Source organism: Macaca thibetana, chromosome X (genome assembly GCF_024542745.1).
Source record: "Macaca thibetana thibetana isolate TM-01 chromosome X, ASM2454274v1, whole genome shotgun sequence".
Classification (NCBI taxonomy): domain Eukaryota; kingdom Metazoa; phylum Chordata; class Mammalia; order Primates; family Cercopithecidae; genus Macaca; species Macaca thibetana.
This window is the reverse complement of record NC_065598.1, coordinates 56,870,162-56,885,983: the sequence shown is the minus strand read 5'-3', so window position 1 is coordinate 56,885,983 and position 15,822 is coordinate 56,870,162. Positions and strand designations below refer to the sequence as shown.

The window sequence follows — 15,822 nt, the reverse complement described above, 5'->3', positions numbered from 1 at the left end:
TTCCCCATTTCTTGTTTCTCTCAGGTTTGTCAAAGATCAGATGGCTGTAGATGTGTGGTATTATTTCTGAGGACTCTGTTCTGTTCCATTGGTCTATATCTCTGTTTGGTACCAGTACCATGCTGTTTTGGTTACTGTAGCCTTGTAGTATAGTTTGAAGTCAGGTAGCGTGATGCCTCCAGCTTTGTTCTTTTCACTTAGGATTGTCTTGGAGATGCGGGCTCTTTTTTGGTTCCATATGAACTTTAAAGCAGTTTTTTCCAATTCTGTGAAGAAACTCGTTGGTAGCTTGATGTGGATGGCATTGAATCTATAAATTACCTTGGGCAGTATGGCCATTTTCACGATATTGATTCTTCCTATCCATGAGCATGGTATGTCCTTCCATTTGTTTGTGTCCTCTTTTATTTCACTGAGCAGTGCTTTGCAGTTCTCCTTGAAGAGGTCCTTTATATCCCTTGTCAGTTGGATTCCTAGGTATTTTATTCTCTTTGAAGCAATTGTGAATGGAAGTTCATTCATGATTTGGCTCTCTGTCTGTCTGTTACTGGTGTATAAGAATGCTTGTGATTTTTGCACATTAATTTTGTATCCTGAGACTTTGCTGAAGTTGCTAATCAGGTTAAGGAGATTTTGGGCTGAGACAATGGGGTTTTCTAAATATACAATCATGTCATCTGCAAAGAGGGACAATTTGACTTCTTCTTTTCCTAACTGAATACCCTTGATTTCTTTCTCTTGCCTGATTGCCCTAGCCAGAACTTCCAACACTATGTTGAATAGGAGTGGTGAGTGAGGTCATCCCTGTCTTGTGCCAGTTTTCAAAGGGAATTTTTCCAGTTTTTGCCCATTCAGTATGATGTTGGCTGTGGGTTTGTCATAAATAGCTCTTATTATTTTGAGGTAGGTTCAATCAATACCGAATTTATTGAGCGTTTTTAGCATGAAGGGCAGTTGAATTTTGTCAAAAGCCTTTTCTGCATCTATTGAGACAATCATGTGGTTCTTGTCTTTGGTTCTGTTTATGTGCTGGATTATGTTTATTGATTTGCGAATGTTGAACCAGCCTTGCATCCCAGGGATGATGCCCACTTGATCATGGTGGATAAGCTTTTTGATGTGCTGCTGAATCCGGTTTGCCAGTATTTTATTGAGGATTTGTGCATCGATGTTCATCAGGGATATTGGTCTAAAATTCTCTTTTTTTGTTGTGTCTCTGCCAGGCTTTGGTATCAGGATGATATTGGCCTCATAAAATGAGTTAGGGACGATTCCCTCTTTTTCTATTGATTGGAATAGTTTCAGAAGGAATGGTACCAGCTCCTCCTTGTACCGCTGGTAGAATTCAGCTGTGGATCCATCTGGTCCTGGACTTTTTTTGGTTGGTAGGCTATTAATTATTGCCTCAATTTCAGAGCCTGCTATTGGTCTATTCACGGATTCAACTTCTTCCTGGTTTAGTCTGGTGTTTATCCAAACATATATAAACACAGAAATATTACTGGTATTATAATATTATGTGATCAACATCATAAATATGGTTTATTATTGACCAAAACATCATATGCAGCACATTGTTGTATTAAAACATCTATTCATCCCAGGGAAGAAAAGAATTTTCAACCCAGAATTTCATATTCAGACAAACTAAGTTTCATAAGTGAAGGAGAAATAAAATCCTTTACAGATAAGCAAATGCTTAGAGATTTTGTCATCACCAGGCTTGCCTTACAGGAGACCCTGAAAGAAGCACTAACATGGAAAGGAACAACTGTTACCAACTATTGCATAAACATGCCAAAATGTAAAGACCATCGAGGCTAGGAAGAAACTGCATCAACTAACGAGCAAAATAACCAGTTAATATCATAATGGCAGGATCAAATTCACACATAACAATATTAACCTTAAATGTAAATGGACTAAATGCTCCAATTAAAAGACACAGACTGGCAAACAGGATAAAGAGTCAAGACCCATCAGTTTGCTGTATTCAGGAGACCCATCTCACACGCAGAGACATATATAGGCTCAAAATAAAGGGATGGAGGAAGATTTACCAAGCAAATGGAGAACAAAAAAAAAGCAGGGGTTGCAATATTAGTCTCTGATAAAACAGACTTTAAACCATCAAAGATCAAAAGAGACAAAGAAGGCCATTACATAATGGTAAAGGGATCAATTCAACAGGAAGGGCTAACTATCCTAAATATATATGCACCCAATACAGGAGCACCCAGATTCATAAAACAAGTCCTCAGAGACTTACAAAGAGACTTAGACTCCCATACAATAATAATGGGAGACTTCAACACTCCACTGTCAACATTAGACAGATCAACGAGACAGAAAGTTAACAAGGATATCCAGGAATTGAACTCAGCTCTGCAGCAAGCAGACCTAATAGACATCTATAGAACTCTCCACCCCAAATCAACAGAATATACATTCTTCACAGTACCACATCGCACTTATTCCAAAATCGACCACATAATTGGAAGTAAAGCACTCCTCAGCAATTTTACAAGAATAGAAATTGTAACAAACTGTCTCTCAGACCACAGTGCCATCAAACTAGAACTCAGGACTAAGAAACTCAATCAAAACCGCTCAACTACATGGAAACTGAACAACCTGCTCCTGAATGACTACTGGGTACATAACGAAATGAAGGCAGAAATAAAGATGTTCTTTGAAACCAATGAGAACAAAGATAAAACATACCAGAATCTCTGGGACACATTTAAAGCAGTGTGTAGAGGGAAATTTATAGCACTAAATGCCCACAAGAGAAAGCAGGAAAGATCTAAAATTGACACTCTCATATCACAATTAAAAGAACTAGAGAAGCAAGAGCAAACACATTCAAAACCTAGCAGAAGGCAAGAAATAACTAAGATCAGAGCAGAACTGAAGGAGATAGAGACACAAAAAACTCTCCAAAAATCACTGAATCCAGGAGTTGGTTTTTTGAAAAGATCAACAAAATTGACAGACCACTAGCAAGACTAATAAAGAAGAAAAGAGAGAAGAATCAAATCGACGCAATAAAAAATGATAAAGGGGATATCACCACCGACCCCACAGAAATACAAACTACCATCAGAGAATACTATAAACACATCTACACAAATAAAATAGAAAAACTAATATTTTTTAAAAAAATGAAGAACATTGACAAAACATTAGCTGGACTACCTAAGAAAATAGAGAAAAGACTCAAATAAATAAAATAAAAAATAAGTGGACCTAGCAAGTGGTAACACAGAAGTATAAAAATTGTAAGAGACTAATATAAACAATTATATGCCAACAGATTGGATAACCTATAAGAAATAAACAATTTCCTAGAAACATAGAACCTACACCATAAAAACTACAAAGGCTTCATCATTAATAAACTGAAAGTCTGAACACGCCAATCATGAATAAAAAGAGTAAATAAGTAATCAAGTCTCCCAAAAAAAGAAGCCCAGGACGTGATGGCTTCACTAGTGAATTTTACCAATGATTTAAAGAAAAATCAATGGCAGTCTTCAAACTCTTCAGAAAAGTCAAAGAGGAGGAAAGAATTACAGACCCATTCTACAAGTCCAGAATTACCCCGATATCAAAGCCAGATAAAAAAATAAAATTATAGGTAAATATCTGAGATTAACATAAATATGAAAATCTTCAATATAACACCAGAAAACCTCATTCAACAGCATGTTAAAAGGATAATACAAAACAATTAATTGAGAATTTTCCCTGGGATGAATAGATGTTTTAATACAACAATGTGCTGCATATGATGTTTTGGTCAATAATAAACCATATTTATGATGTTGATTGCATAATATTATGATACCAGTAATATTTCTATGTTTATATATGTTTGCATAAACACATACTTACCATTGTGTTAAAATTGCCTACAGTTTTCAGTACAGTAACATGCTGTCCATGTTAGTATTCTAGGAACTATAGACTATACTATATAACCAAGGTTTGTAGTAGGCTATACCATCTATGCTTCTATAAGTACACTCTATTTTGTTCACACAATAACAAAATTGTCTAGCAATGCATTTCTACAAATGTATCACAATGGTTAAGGGACACAAGTCTGTATATGAACATCAATAAACATGATACACCACATTACCAGAATGAAGGATAAAAATCACAGCATCATTTCATTAGATGTAAAGAAAAATACACTTGACAAGATTCAACATTATTTTTTATGATAAAAGCTCTCAACAAATTAAGTACAGAAGAAATGTACCTCAACACAATCAAGGTCATATATCACAAGCCCACAGCTATCATCAAACTTAATGGTGAAAAGCTGAGAGCTTTTCCTCAAAAGGAATAAGACAAAGGTGTTCACTATGGCTATTTCTATTCAACATGTTACTGGAAGTCCTAGAGCAATGAGGCAATAAATAAATAAATAAATAGCATGCAAATTAGAAAGGAAAACATGAAATTGTCTGTTTGCAAATGACATGCTCTCATACATAAAAATCCTAATATTTCACATAAAATGTTAGAAATAAATCAGAAAATAATCTAATTTACAACAGCATTAAAATGATTAAAATACTCAGGTGTAAGTTCAACCAAGAGGAGAAAGTCTGTACACTAATAATTATAAAACATTGATAAAAAAATAAAATAAGCAGAAAAGAATGGAGAGACATTCCATGTTCACAGATTGGAAAAGTTAATATTATTAATATCTTCATATGAACCAACCAGACCTACACTCAATGCAATTCCTATCAAAATTCAAATGACATTTTCTTACATAATTAGAAAAGATAATCCTAAAATTTGTATGGAGCTACAAAAAGCCATGAATAGCCTAAGTAATCTTTATCAAAATAATAATAATAATAATAATAATAATATGGAAGCATCACACTTCCTAATTTAAAATTACATTACAAAGCTATAGTAATCAAAACAGTATGGTACTGGCATAAAAACAGACACATTGCCTGATTGAATAGAATAGAAAGCAAATAAAACTAAACCCATGCATATAAAGTCAAAAAACTTTTGACAAAAGTAACAAGAATACAGAGTGAAGAAAGAACAATCTCTTCAATAAGTTATTTTATGAAACCTGGATATCCATTTGCAAAAGAAAGAAATTAATCCCTTGTCTTAAACCATACACAAAAATCATCTCAAAATGGATTGAAGATTTAAACATAAGACTCGCCAGTTCTCAGACCAGGAAATTAGCATCTTTCTGATTCGAGTTGGGAGCAGCTTCTCCAATGTGAGCCCCTTCCAGGCTTCCCATTAGATGACTGACTAAAGATGTCAAATGTCAGTTCTCCTTATAAAAGAGATCAAAGTTATGGGTGAGCAGTCACCCCGAGTGGAAAGCTGAGGGAAGAGTGCCAAAAACTCTCAGAGAGCTATATAATAAGTTGGGGTACAGAAAAGAAAGGCAGCAAAAATCTGGCAGAGATTGGCCCCCAAAAAGCTTAGAGTTCCATGGACAGGTTAGGTAGGGTATTTCTTTGCTTCCCTCACGCCTGCGAAAGACTGCTGACCAACGAATTGTTGGAAAGTTCCTCTGCCCTCACGAGCCTGAGTAACACTCTCAATGGTTATTTGGGAACTTCCTGGGGGCAGAACACTGGTTGGTGAGCTCCTGCAGTTGTACTCACATGATTCTTCAACCCAAATTCAGGTGGAAGGTGCCATAAAGGTTTTGCACCCAGTATAAGCCACCATCCTGCCCATGGAATCTCAGTTCTTATTTCACTGCATCAACAGATATCCTGCAAACATATCCCAGAATCTGCTTTGACTTCAACAAATAAGAGGATCATTAGATCCCTAGGGAACTGCAGGATCCCTAGAGATCTAGCCTTTGGCATGAGCCACCATTATGGGAATGGTAAGCAGAGTCCTCCAAAGCACCCCTTGCGATAAAGGAAACACAGGTACAATGCTGATCTCCAATGCAGGAGAGAGTATGGTTCTGTCTCAGTGGATGCACTAGTGACTGGCAACAAATGTAGAGAGGAGATTACCTCCTGCTACCCCATCTATTGCCACAGACGCAGCCAAGGATTTTCCCACTGGGGGCTGGTGCAAGTGCACTTTGTGGTAGCTTTTCTAGCACTTTTAATAGCGGCTCCATCCACACTGAATGTGTGCCCACCTCCTGAGCTCAAACAATGCCTGGGGTTCATCTTCCTCTCTCTACACAGAGTGGTAGCATCCCTGCCACAGAGTGCAGAGCAGCCATAGAGCTGTATGTTTTGGGCTGCAGGAAGATGTCTGCCCAAAGGCAATTTTGGCAGAAGCTGGCAGATGGGCGTTTCCTGCAGGCCTCAGTCACATTGTGGACTAGAGATAAAGGACAGCATCTATCTGAACTGAAGGTTATGATCCCTGTGTCAGGGGCATTATAGGGAAGCAGACTATGTTCCTCCCTGTCCAGGACAAGTTGCTGGTGCAGACCCCTCCCCTAAGTTCTCAGCATATCAAACCAAACACTCCCTCCACCACTCCCATCAGGGTGGATGTTTCCATACTTCATTAGAGTACCCCAGGGTAAGCTGTGTCTTAGGCATCCCCTACTCTACTGTAGACCAAACTTGCCACCAAATAAAAACCTGCTGACACAGCATAGTGCGAAGGTGCAAGATAAGCTTTCTGAGAGCTCTGCACTCCCAGCTCACAGAAGATAGTGTGCCAGATCATATGGCCAATGCATCACTACAATAAGCAGCATTTGAGAAAGCCACAACACAAAAATTATATATAGCCAAATAACTCATACAGAGCCCTGTGGGCACCTTGAAAGCACCCAGAGATGGAGCCAAAAGATTATACAGGACATCCATTACAATCATACCACTGAGGAATTTTTATCTATACAATCCCAATTTCAAAACTAAGAAGTGACAGCTTCTTCAAATGAGAAGGAACCAGTGCAAGAACTCTGGCAGTGCAATAAGGGAGTTTTGACATCCCTGAAGGACATCAATATCTCCATAGTAATGGATCCTAACCAAAACGAACATTTTGAAATTACAGATAAAGAATTGAAAATATAGATTGTAAGGTAGTTCAATTAGATTCAAAAGAATGTTGAAAACCAACATAAATACATTTTAAAAATTCAGGATAGGAAAGATGAGACAAATGTATCGAAAAAACAGATCTTCTGAATATTAAAAAGTCACTAAATGAATTTCAAAATACAGTTGAAAACTTTAACAACATAGTAGATGAGGTAGAAGAAAGAATTTCAGAACTTGAAGACTGTTCTTTTAAATTAACACAGAGAAAAAATTTTTAAAAATTTAAAAATGGGGCAACCCCCTTTGGGTCCCCTCCCATTTTATGGGAGCTCTGTTTTCACTCTATTAAATCTTGCAACCCCCTTTGGTTCCCCTCCCATTTTATGGGAGCTCTGTTTTCACTCTATTAAATCTTGCAACCCCCTTTGGGTCCCCTCCCATTTTATGGGAGCTCTGTTTTCACTCTATTAAATCTTGCAACTGCACACTCTTCTGGTCCGTGTTTGTTATGGCTGGAGTTGAGCTTTCGCTCACCATCCACCCCTGCTGTTTGCCACCATCACAGACCCGCCACTGATTTCCACCCCTCTGGAGCTGGCAGGGTGTCTGCTGTGCTCCTGATCCAGAGAGGTACCCATTGCCACTCCCGATTGGGCTAAAGGCTCACCATTGTTCCTGCATGGCTGAGTGCCTGGGTTTGTCCTAATCAAGCTGAACACTAGTTGCAGGGTTCCACGGTTCTCTTCCATGACCCACAGCTTCTATTAGAGGTATAACACTCACTGCATGGTGCAAGATTCCATTCCTTGGAATCCACGAGGCCAAGAATCCCAGGTGAGAGAACATGAGGCTTTCCACAATCTTGGAAGCGGCCCACCACCATCTTGGGAGTTCTAGGAGCAAGGACCCCCCTGGTAACATTTGGCGACCATGAAGGGACCTCCAAAGTGGTGAGTAATATTGGACCACTTTCACTTGCTATTCTGTCCTATCCTTCCTTATAACTGGAGGAAAATGCCAGGCACCTGTCAGCCAGTTAAAAATGATTAGCGTGGCTGCTGGGCTTAAGGCTCAAGTGTGAGGCTGTCTGGGAGAGGGCTTTCTAACAACCTCCAACCCTTCTGGGTTGGGAGTGTTGGTCTGCCTGGAACCAGCTTCTGCTTTCAATTTTCCTGGGGAAGCTAAGGGCTGACTAGAGGCAGAAAGCCAATCATCCCGAACTCCCAGCATTAGCCAGTTGAGATCATGGCACAGTCAGAAGTCTCTACTCAACAGTCGCCCATGAGTGCGCCCCTACCTTTCCTTCTGACCCAAACCTCCTGGGTCCTGACCATGACTTTCTTGAAAGAGAAGCCCCAAATTCTCCTTACCTCTGAATCTACTTCCTCCAATCCCTGCCTCCTAGATGCTAATGCTTCAGACTTTCACTTCCTCTCCCAAATCTCCAAAGGGATCTAAGGAAGCTCTACGCTGCATCCTTAGGCCCCTAGGCTATGAACCCAGGGAGTCTTGTCCCTGGTGTCCCTCCCAATTTAGGCATACAATTTAGCTCTTGACATGAGCAGTTGTGTGGGACCTGTTCTCCACCACCCTTGCCAGGGCCTTAGAACTGATAACCCAGTACTTTAACAACTGGAACTGGGTCTACAACAACATAATAGATCAGGATGAAAGCAAATTGAGTAAATAAAAGGGAGGCACATATTCCTATAGTGGCAAATGGGGGCAAGAAGTGAACGTCCTTCCACTGTGTTTCCAAAATCCATCTACAAAGACAGAAAGGAGAAAGAAAGAGAAAGACAGAAGTAGTAAAGAACAAAACAGTGTACCCTATTTCTTTAAAAGCCAGGGTGAATTTAAAACCTATAATTGATAACTGAAGGTTTTCTCCATGACCCTATAACTTTGTTGTCAGTGTAAACAAGGGCATAGCCCAAAAGCACTGAGGCCACTGACAACCAGTAACCTTCCTATAAAAAAATCTTTAACCCAGGAACCTGCTGATGGCCCAAATGCATTCAATCTGTAGCAGCAACTGTTTTGCTAACAGAAGAAAGTAGAAAGTTAGCCTTTAGAGGAAACCTCATTGTGAGCACACCTCACTAGTTCAGAACTATCCTAAGTCAAAAAAGCAAAAAGGTAGCTTACTAACTAAAAAAATCTTAAAGTATGGGGCTATTCTGTTAGAGAAAGATAATTTAACATTAACCACTGAAAATTCCCTTAACCCAGCAGGTTTCCTAACAGGTGATTTAAATCTTAATTACCATACAAAGTTCTGACCAGACCTAGCAGGAACTCCCTTCAGGACAGGACAATAGATGGTTCCTCTGAGGTGGTTGAGAAAAAAACACAATGGGTATTCAATAATTGGGAGGCATTGAGGAAGCATACTTCTCTGTCACCTGACTCCATTGAAGTCCAACTAATATTAAAGGATAAGTTTATCACTAAGTCAGCTGCAGACATTAGAAAAAAACCTTAAAAAGTCTGCCTTAGGCCTGGAGAAAAACTTAGAAACTCGATTGAACTTGGCAACCTCAGCTTTTTATAATAGAAATCAGGAGAAGCAGACGGAATGGGACAAATGAAATAAGAAAAAGGCCACCGCTTTAGTCATGGCCCTCAGGCAAGTGGAATTTGGAGGCTCTGGAACACGGAAAGTCTGGGCAAATCGAATGCCTAATAGAGCTTGTTTCCAGTGTGGTCTACAAGGACACTTCAAAAAAGATTGTCCAAGTAGAAATAAGCCACCCCCTTGTCCATGCCCCTTATGTCAAGGGAATCACTGGAAGGCCCACTGCCCCAGGGGACGAAGGTCCTCTGAGTCAGAAACCACTAACCAGATGATCCAGCAGCAGGACTGAGGGTACCCAGGGCAAGCACCAGCCCATGCCATCACCCTCACACAGCCCCGGGTATGCTTGACCATTGAGGACCAGGAGGTTAACTGTCTCCTGGACATTGGCACAGCCTTCTCAGTCTTACTCTCCTGTCCTGGACAACTGTCCTCCAGATCTGTCACTATCTGAGGAGTCCTAGGACAGCCAGTCACTAGATACTTCTCCCAGCCACTAAGTTGTGATTGGGGAACTTTACCCTTTTCACACACTTTTCTAATTATGCCTGAAAGCCCCACTCCCTTGTTAGGGAGAGACATTCTAGCAAAAGCAGGGGTCATTACACACCTGAACATAGGAGAAGGAACACCCGTTTGTTGTCCCCTGCTTGAGGAAGAAATTAATCCTGAAGTCTAGGCAACAGAAGGACACTATGAACGAGCAAAGAATGCCCATCCTGTTCAAGTTAAACTAAAGGATTCCACCTCCTTTTCCTACCAAAGGCAGTACCCCGTTAGACCCGAGGCCCAACAAGGACTCCAAAAGATTGTTAAGGACCTAAAAGCCCAAGGTCTAGTAAAACCATGCAGTAGTACCTGCAATACTCCAATTTTAGGAGTACAGAAACCCAACAGACAGTGGAGGTTAGGGCAAGATCTCAGGATTATCAGTGAGACCGTTGTCGCTCTATATCCAGGTGTACCTAACCCTTATGCTCTGCTTTCCCAAATACCAGAGGAAGCAGAGTGGTTTACAGTCCTGGACCTTAAGGATGCCTCTTTCTGCATCCCTGTATATCCTGACTCTCAATTCTTGTTTGCCTTTGAAGATCCTTCAAACCCAACGTCTCAACTCACCTGGACTGTTTTACCCCAAGGGTTCAGAGATAGACCCCATCTATGTGGCTAGGCATTAACTCAAGACTTGAGCCAGTTCTCACACCTGGAAATTCTTGTCATTCGGTATGTGGATGATTTACTTTTAGCCACCCATTCAGAAACCTTGTGCCATCAAGCCACCCAAGCGCTCTATACACACACACACACACACACACACACACACACACACATATATATAATTTATTTATTATTATCTTTTTTTGAGACAGAATCTCACTCTGTCGCCCAGGCTGGAGTGCAGGGGTGTGATCTCAGCTCACTGCAGGCTCCGCCTCCTGGGTTCATGCCATTCTCCTGCCTCAGTCTCCCAAGTGGCTGGGACTGCAGGCACCCGCCAGCACACCCGGCTAATTTTTTTGTATTTTTGGTAGAGACAAGGTTTTGCTGTGTTGACCAGGATGGTCTTAATCTCCTGGCCTTGTGATCTGCCTGCCTTGTTCCTCCCAGGGTGCTGGGATTGCAGGCGTGAGCCACTGCACCCAGCCCCACCCAAGTGCTCTTAAATTCCCTCACCACCTGTGGCTACAAGGTTTCCAAACCAAAGGCTCAGCTCTTCTCACAGCAGGTTAAATACTTAGGGCTAAAATTATCCATAGGCACCAGGGCCCTCAGTGACAAATGTATCCAGCCTGTACTGGCTTATCCTCATCCCAAAACCCTAAAGCAACTAAGAGGGTTCCTTGGTATAACCGGCGTCTGCCAAATATGGATTCCCAGTACAGAAAATAGCCAGGCCATTATATACACGAATCAAGAAAACTCTGAAAGCCAATACCATTTAGTAAGATGGACAACTGAAGCAGAAGCAGTTTTCCAGGCCCTAAAGAAGGCCCTAACCCAAGCCCCAGTGTTACGCTTGCCAACAGGGCAAGATTTTTCTTTATGTGTAACAGAAAAAACAAGAATAGCTCTAGGAGTCCTTACACAGGTCCGAGGGACTAGTTTGTAACCCGTGGCATACCTGAGCAAGAACATTGATGTAGTGGCAAAGGATTGGCCTCATTATTTATGGGTAGTGGCAGTAGTAGCAGTCTTAGTATCTGAAGCAGTTAAAATGACACAGGGAAGAGATCTTACTGTATGGACATCTTGTGATGTGAATGGCATACTCATTGCTAGAAGGACCAGTGCTGTGACTGTGCACTTGTGCAACTCTTAATCGAGTCACATTTCTTCCAGACAATGAAGAAAAAACAGAACATAACTATCAACAAGTAATTGCTCAAACCTACGCCACTCGAGGGGACCTTCTAGAGGTTCCCTTGACTGATCCCAACCTCAACTTGTACACTGATGGAAGTTTCTTTGTAGAAAAAGGACTTCAAAAGTCAGATTATGCAGTGGCCAGTGATAATGGAATACTTGAAAATAATCCCCTCACTCCAGGAACTAGCGCTCAGCTGGCAGAACTAATAGCCCTCACTCGGGCACTAAAATTAGGAGAAGGAAAAAGGGTAAATATATATACAGACTCTAAGTATGCTTACCTAGTCCTCCATGCCCGCGCAGCAATATGGAGGGAAAGGGAATTCCTAACTTCGGAGGGAACACCTATCAAACATCAGGAAGCCATTAGGAGATTATTATTGGCTGCACAGAAATCTAAAGTGGTGGTAGTCTTACACTGCTGGGGTCATCAGAAAGGAAAGGAAAGGGAAATAGAAGGGAAACGCCAAGCGGATATTGAAGCCAAAAGAGCCGCAAGGCAGGACCCTCCATAAGAAATGCTTATAGAAGTACCCCTAGTATGTGGTAATCCCCTCTGGGAAACTAAGCCCCAGTACTCAGCAGGAGAAATAGAATGGGGAACCTCACAAGGACATAGTTTCTTCCCCTCAGGATGACTAGCCACCGAAGTAGGGAAAATATTTTTGCCTGCAGCTAACCCATGGAAATTACTTAAAACGCTTCACCAAACCTTTCACTTAAGCATTGATAGCACCCATCAGATGGCCAAATTATTATTTACTGGACCAGGCCTTTTCAAAACTATCAAGCAGATAGTCGGGGCCTGTGAAGTGTGTCAAAGAAATAATCCTCTGCACTGCAGGCCATACAAATCCCCTGCACTGCAGGCCATACATTTCAATCCCTTTATTTTTAACCTCCTTGTTGTCTCTTTCAGAATCAAAGCTATAAAACTACAAATCATTCTTCAAATGGAGCCCCAGATGCAGTCCATGACTAAGATCTACTGTGGATTCCTGGACCAGTCTGCTAGCCCATGCTCCGAGGTTGATAACATCCAAGGCACCCCCCAAGAAAATCTCAACTGCACAACCCCTACTACACCCCAATTCAGCAGGAGGCAGTTAGAGCGATTGTCAGCCAACCTCCCCAACAGCACTTGGGTTTTCCTGTTGAGGGGGGGTACTGAGAGACAGAACTAGCTGGATTTCCTAGGCCGATTAACAATTCCTAAGCCTAGCTGGGAAGGTGACCACATCCACCTTTAAACACAGGGCTTGCAACTTAGTTCACACCTGACCAGTCACATAGTAAAGAGAGCTCACTAAAATGCTAATTAGGCTAAAACAGGAGGTAAAGAAATAGCTAATTATTTATTGCCTGAAAGTACAAGGGGAGGGACAATGATCGGGATATGAAACCCAGACATTCGAGCCAGCAATGGCAACCACCTTTGGGTCCCCTCCCGTTTTATGGGAGTTCTGTTTTCACTCTATTAAATCTTGCAACTGCAAAAAATAATAATAATAATAATACATTTAAAAATGAACAACATCTTCAAGAAATATAAGATTATGTAAAGCAACCAGATCCACAATGCATGGCCATTCCTGAGGAAGAAGAAGAAAAAGTAAGAAGTTTGGAAAACATATTTGATGGAATAATTCAGGAAACATTTCCTGATCTTGTTAGAGTTATAGATATCCAGATACCAGAAATTCTGAGAACACCTGTGAGATACTACAGAAGATTAATATCATCAAGGCATATAATTATCTGATTATCCAAGTTCAATGTGAAAAAACAAATCTTAAAAGCAGCTACACTGATGGGCATTTGGGTTGGTTCTGTCTTTGCTATTGTGAATAGTGCCGCAATAAACATACGTGTGCATGTGTCTTTATAGCAGCATGATTTATAATTATTTGGGTATATACCCAGTAATGGGATGGCTGGGTCAAATGGTATTTCTAGTTCTAGATCCTTTTAATAGCCTGGATTAAGAAAATGTGGCACATATACACCATGGAATACTATGCAGCCATAAAAACAGATGAGCTCATGTCCTTTGTAGGGACATAGATGAAGTTGGAAACCATCATTCTCAGCAATCTATCACAAGGACAGGAAACCAAACACCGTATGCTCTCACTCACAGGTGGGAATTGAACAATGAGAACACTTGGACACAGGAAGGGGAACATCACACACTGGGGACTGTCATGGGGTGGGGGAAGAGGGGAGGGATAGCATTAGGAGATATACATAATGTAAATGACGAGTTAATGGGTGCAACACCCCAAGATGGCACACGTATATGTACGTAACAAACTTGCACGCTGTGCACATGTACCCTAGAACTTAAACTATAATAATAAAAACAAAGAAAAAAAAAAGCAGCTACAGAGAATCATCAAATCACCTATGATTGAAATCCCACTGGTCTAACAGTGGACTTCTCAGCAGAAACTTAACAAGCCAGTAGAGATTGAGAGCCTGTTTTCAGCCTCTGTGAAGAAAAAGAAAAAGAAAAAATCTCAGTAAAGAATTTTATATCCCACCAATTAAGCTTTATAAATGAAAAAGAAGTAAAGTATTTCCCATATAAGCAAATGGTAAGGGAATTCATCACCATTGAACTAGCCCTACAAGAAATGCTCAAAGGAGTACTAAATATGGAAACAAAAAACTGACACTGACATCATAAAAGCACATGTCACATGTGCACATGAGCAAAACTTACAGATCTTATATGGCAATTACATGACTGAGACTACAAAGCACATAGTTAACATCAATGTGACAGAAACAGAACCTCATATATCAGTACTAACATTGAATATAAATGGCCTAAATACTTCACTTAAAAGATACAGGCTGGCATATTCGATGGAAAAGCAAGACCCAACTAACTGCGGCCTAAGACACCCACCTACGGCTACAGACAAAAAGCAAAAGGGGGAAGAAGATGTATCACACACATGGAACAGAAAATTGAGCTATTCTTTAAATGAACAGAAGTAAACAAAAAACAAACAAAGGCATTATATAATGAGAAATGTAACTATCCTAAATATATATGCACGCCACACTGGAAGACCAAATTCATACAAAAAAAAAATATGACTACACCTAAGAAAATAGAAAGCAATATGAAAATAGTGGGAAACACAAATAACTCACTGACAATACTAGACAGATCACGAAGGCAGGAAATCAATAAACTCTGGACTTAACTTGAACCCAGATCAAATGAACCACATAGATATTTACATAACATTTGACAATGTTATATAAATGACAGAATATACATTTTTCTTATCTCCATATAGAACATTCTCCCAAATTAACCACATGCTTGGCCATATAGCAAGGCTCAATACACTTGAAAAAATAATAATTATATCAAGTATCTAATTGGACCATAGTGGGATAAATGTAGAAATCGATATGAAGAGGAACTCTCAAAACAACACAAATACATGGGAACGAAACAACTTGCTCCTGAATGACTTTTGGGTAAACAATGAAATTAAGGCAGAAATAAAATAATATTTTTGAAACAAATAAAAATAGAGACATAACATACCAAAACTCCTGGGATGCAACAATAGCAGTATTAAGAGGAAAAATCATGGCATTAAATGCCTTCATCAAAAAGAGAGAAAAATCTCAAACCTACAACCTAATGTTTCACTTCAAGGAACTAGAATAACAAGAAAAAAAAAAAAAAAACTAAACCTAAAGCTAGCAGAATAAAAGAAATAAACACCAGAGCAGCACTAAATCAAATTAAGATTAAAATAATTATACTATCACTAAAATGAAAAGTTTGTTCTTTGAAAGGATAGACGA

General features: G+C 40.1%; 2 protein-coding genes across 4 annotated transcripts in view; one reads left to right on the top strand and one right to left on the bottom strand.

Moving 5' to 3' along the window:
- FAAH2 (fatty acid amide hydrolase 2) overlaps positions 1–15,822 on the bottom strand; it is a 294,424-nt gene that overhangs the window by 63,400 nt on the left and 215,202 nt on the right. The gene's annotated exons all lie outside the window — the stretch shown is intronic.
- LOC126946496 (zinc finger X-linked protein ZXDB-like) overlaps positions 1–15,822 on the top strand; it is a 540,578-nt gene that overhangs the window by 404,823 nt on the left and 119,933 nt on the right. The window lies entirely within an intron of this gene.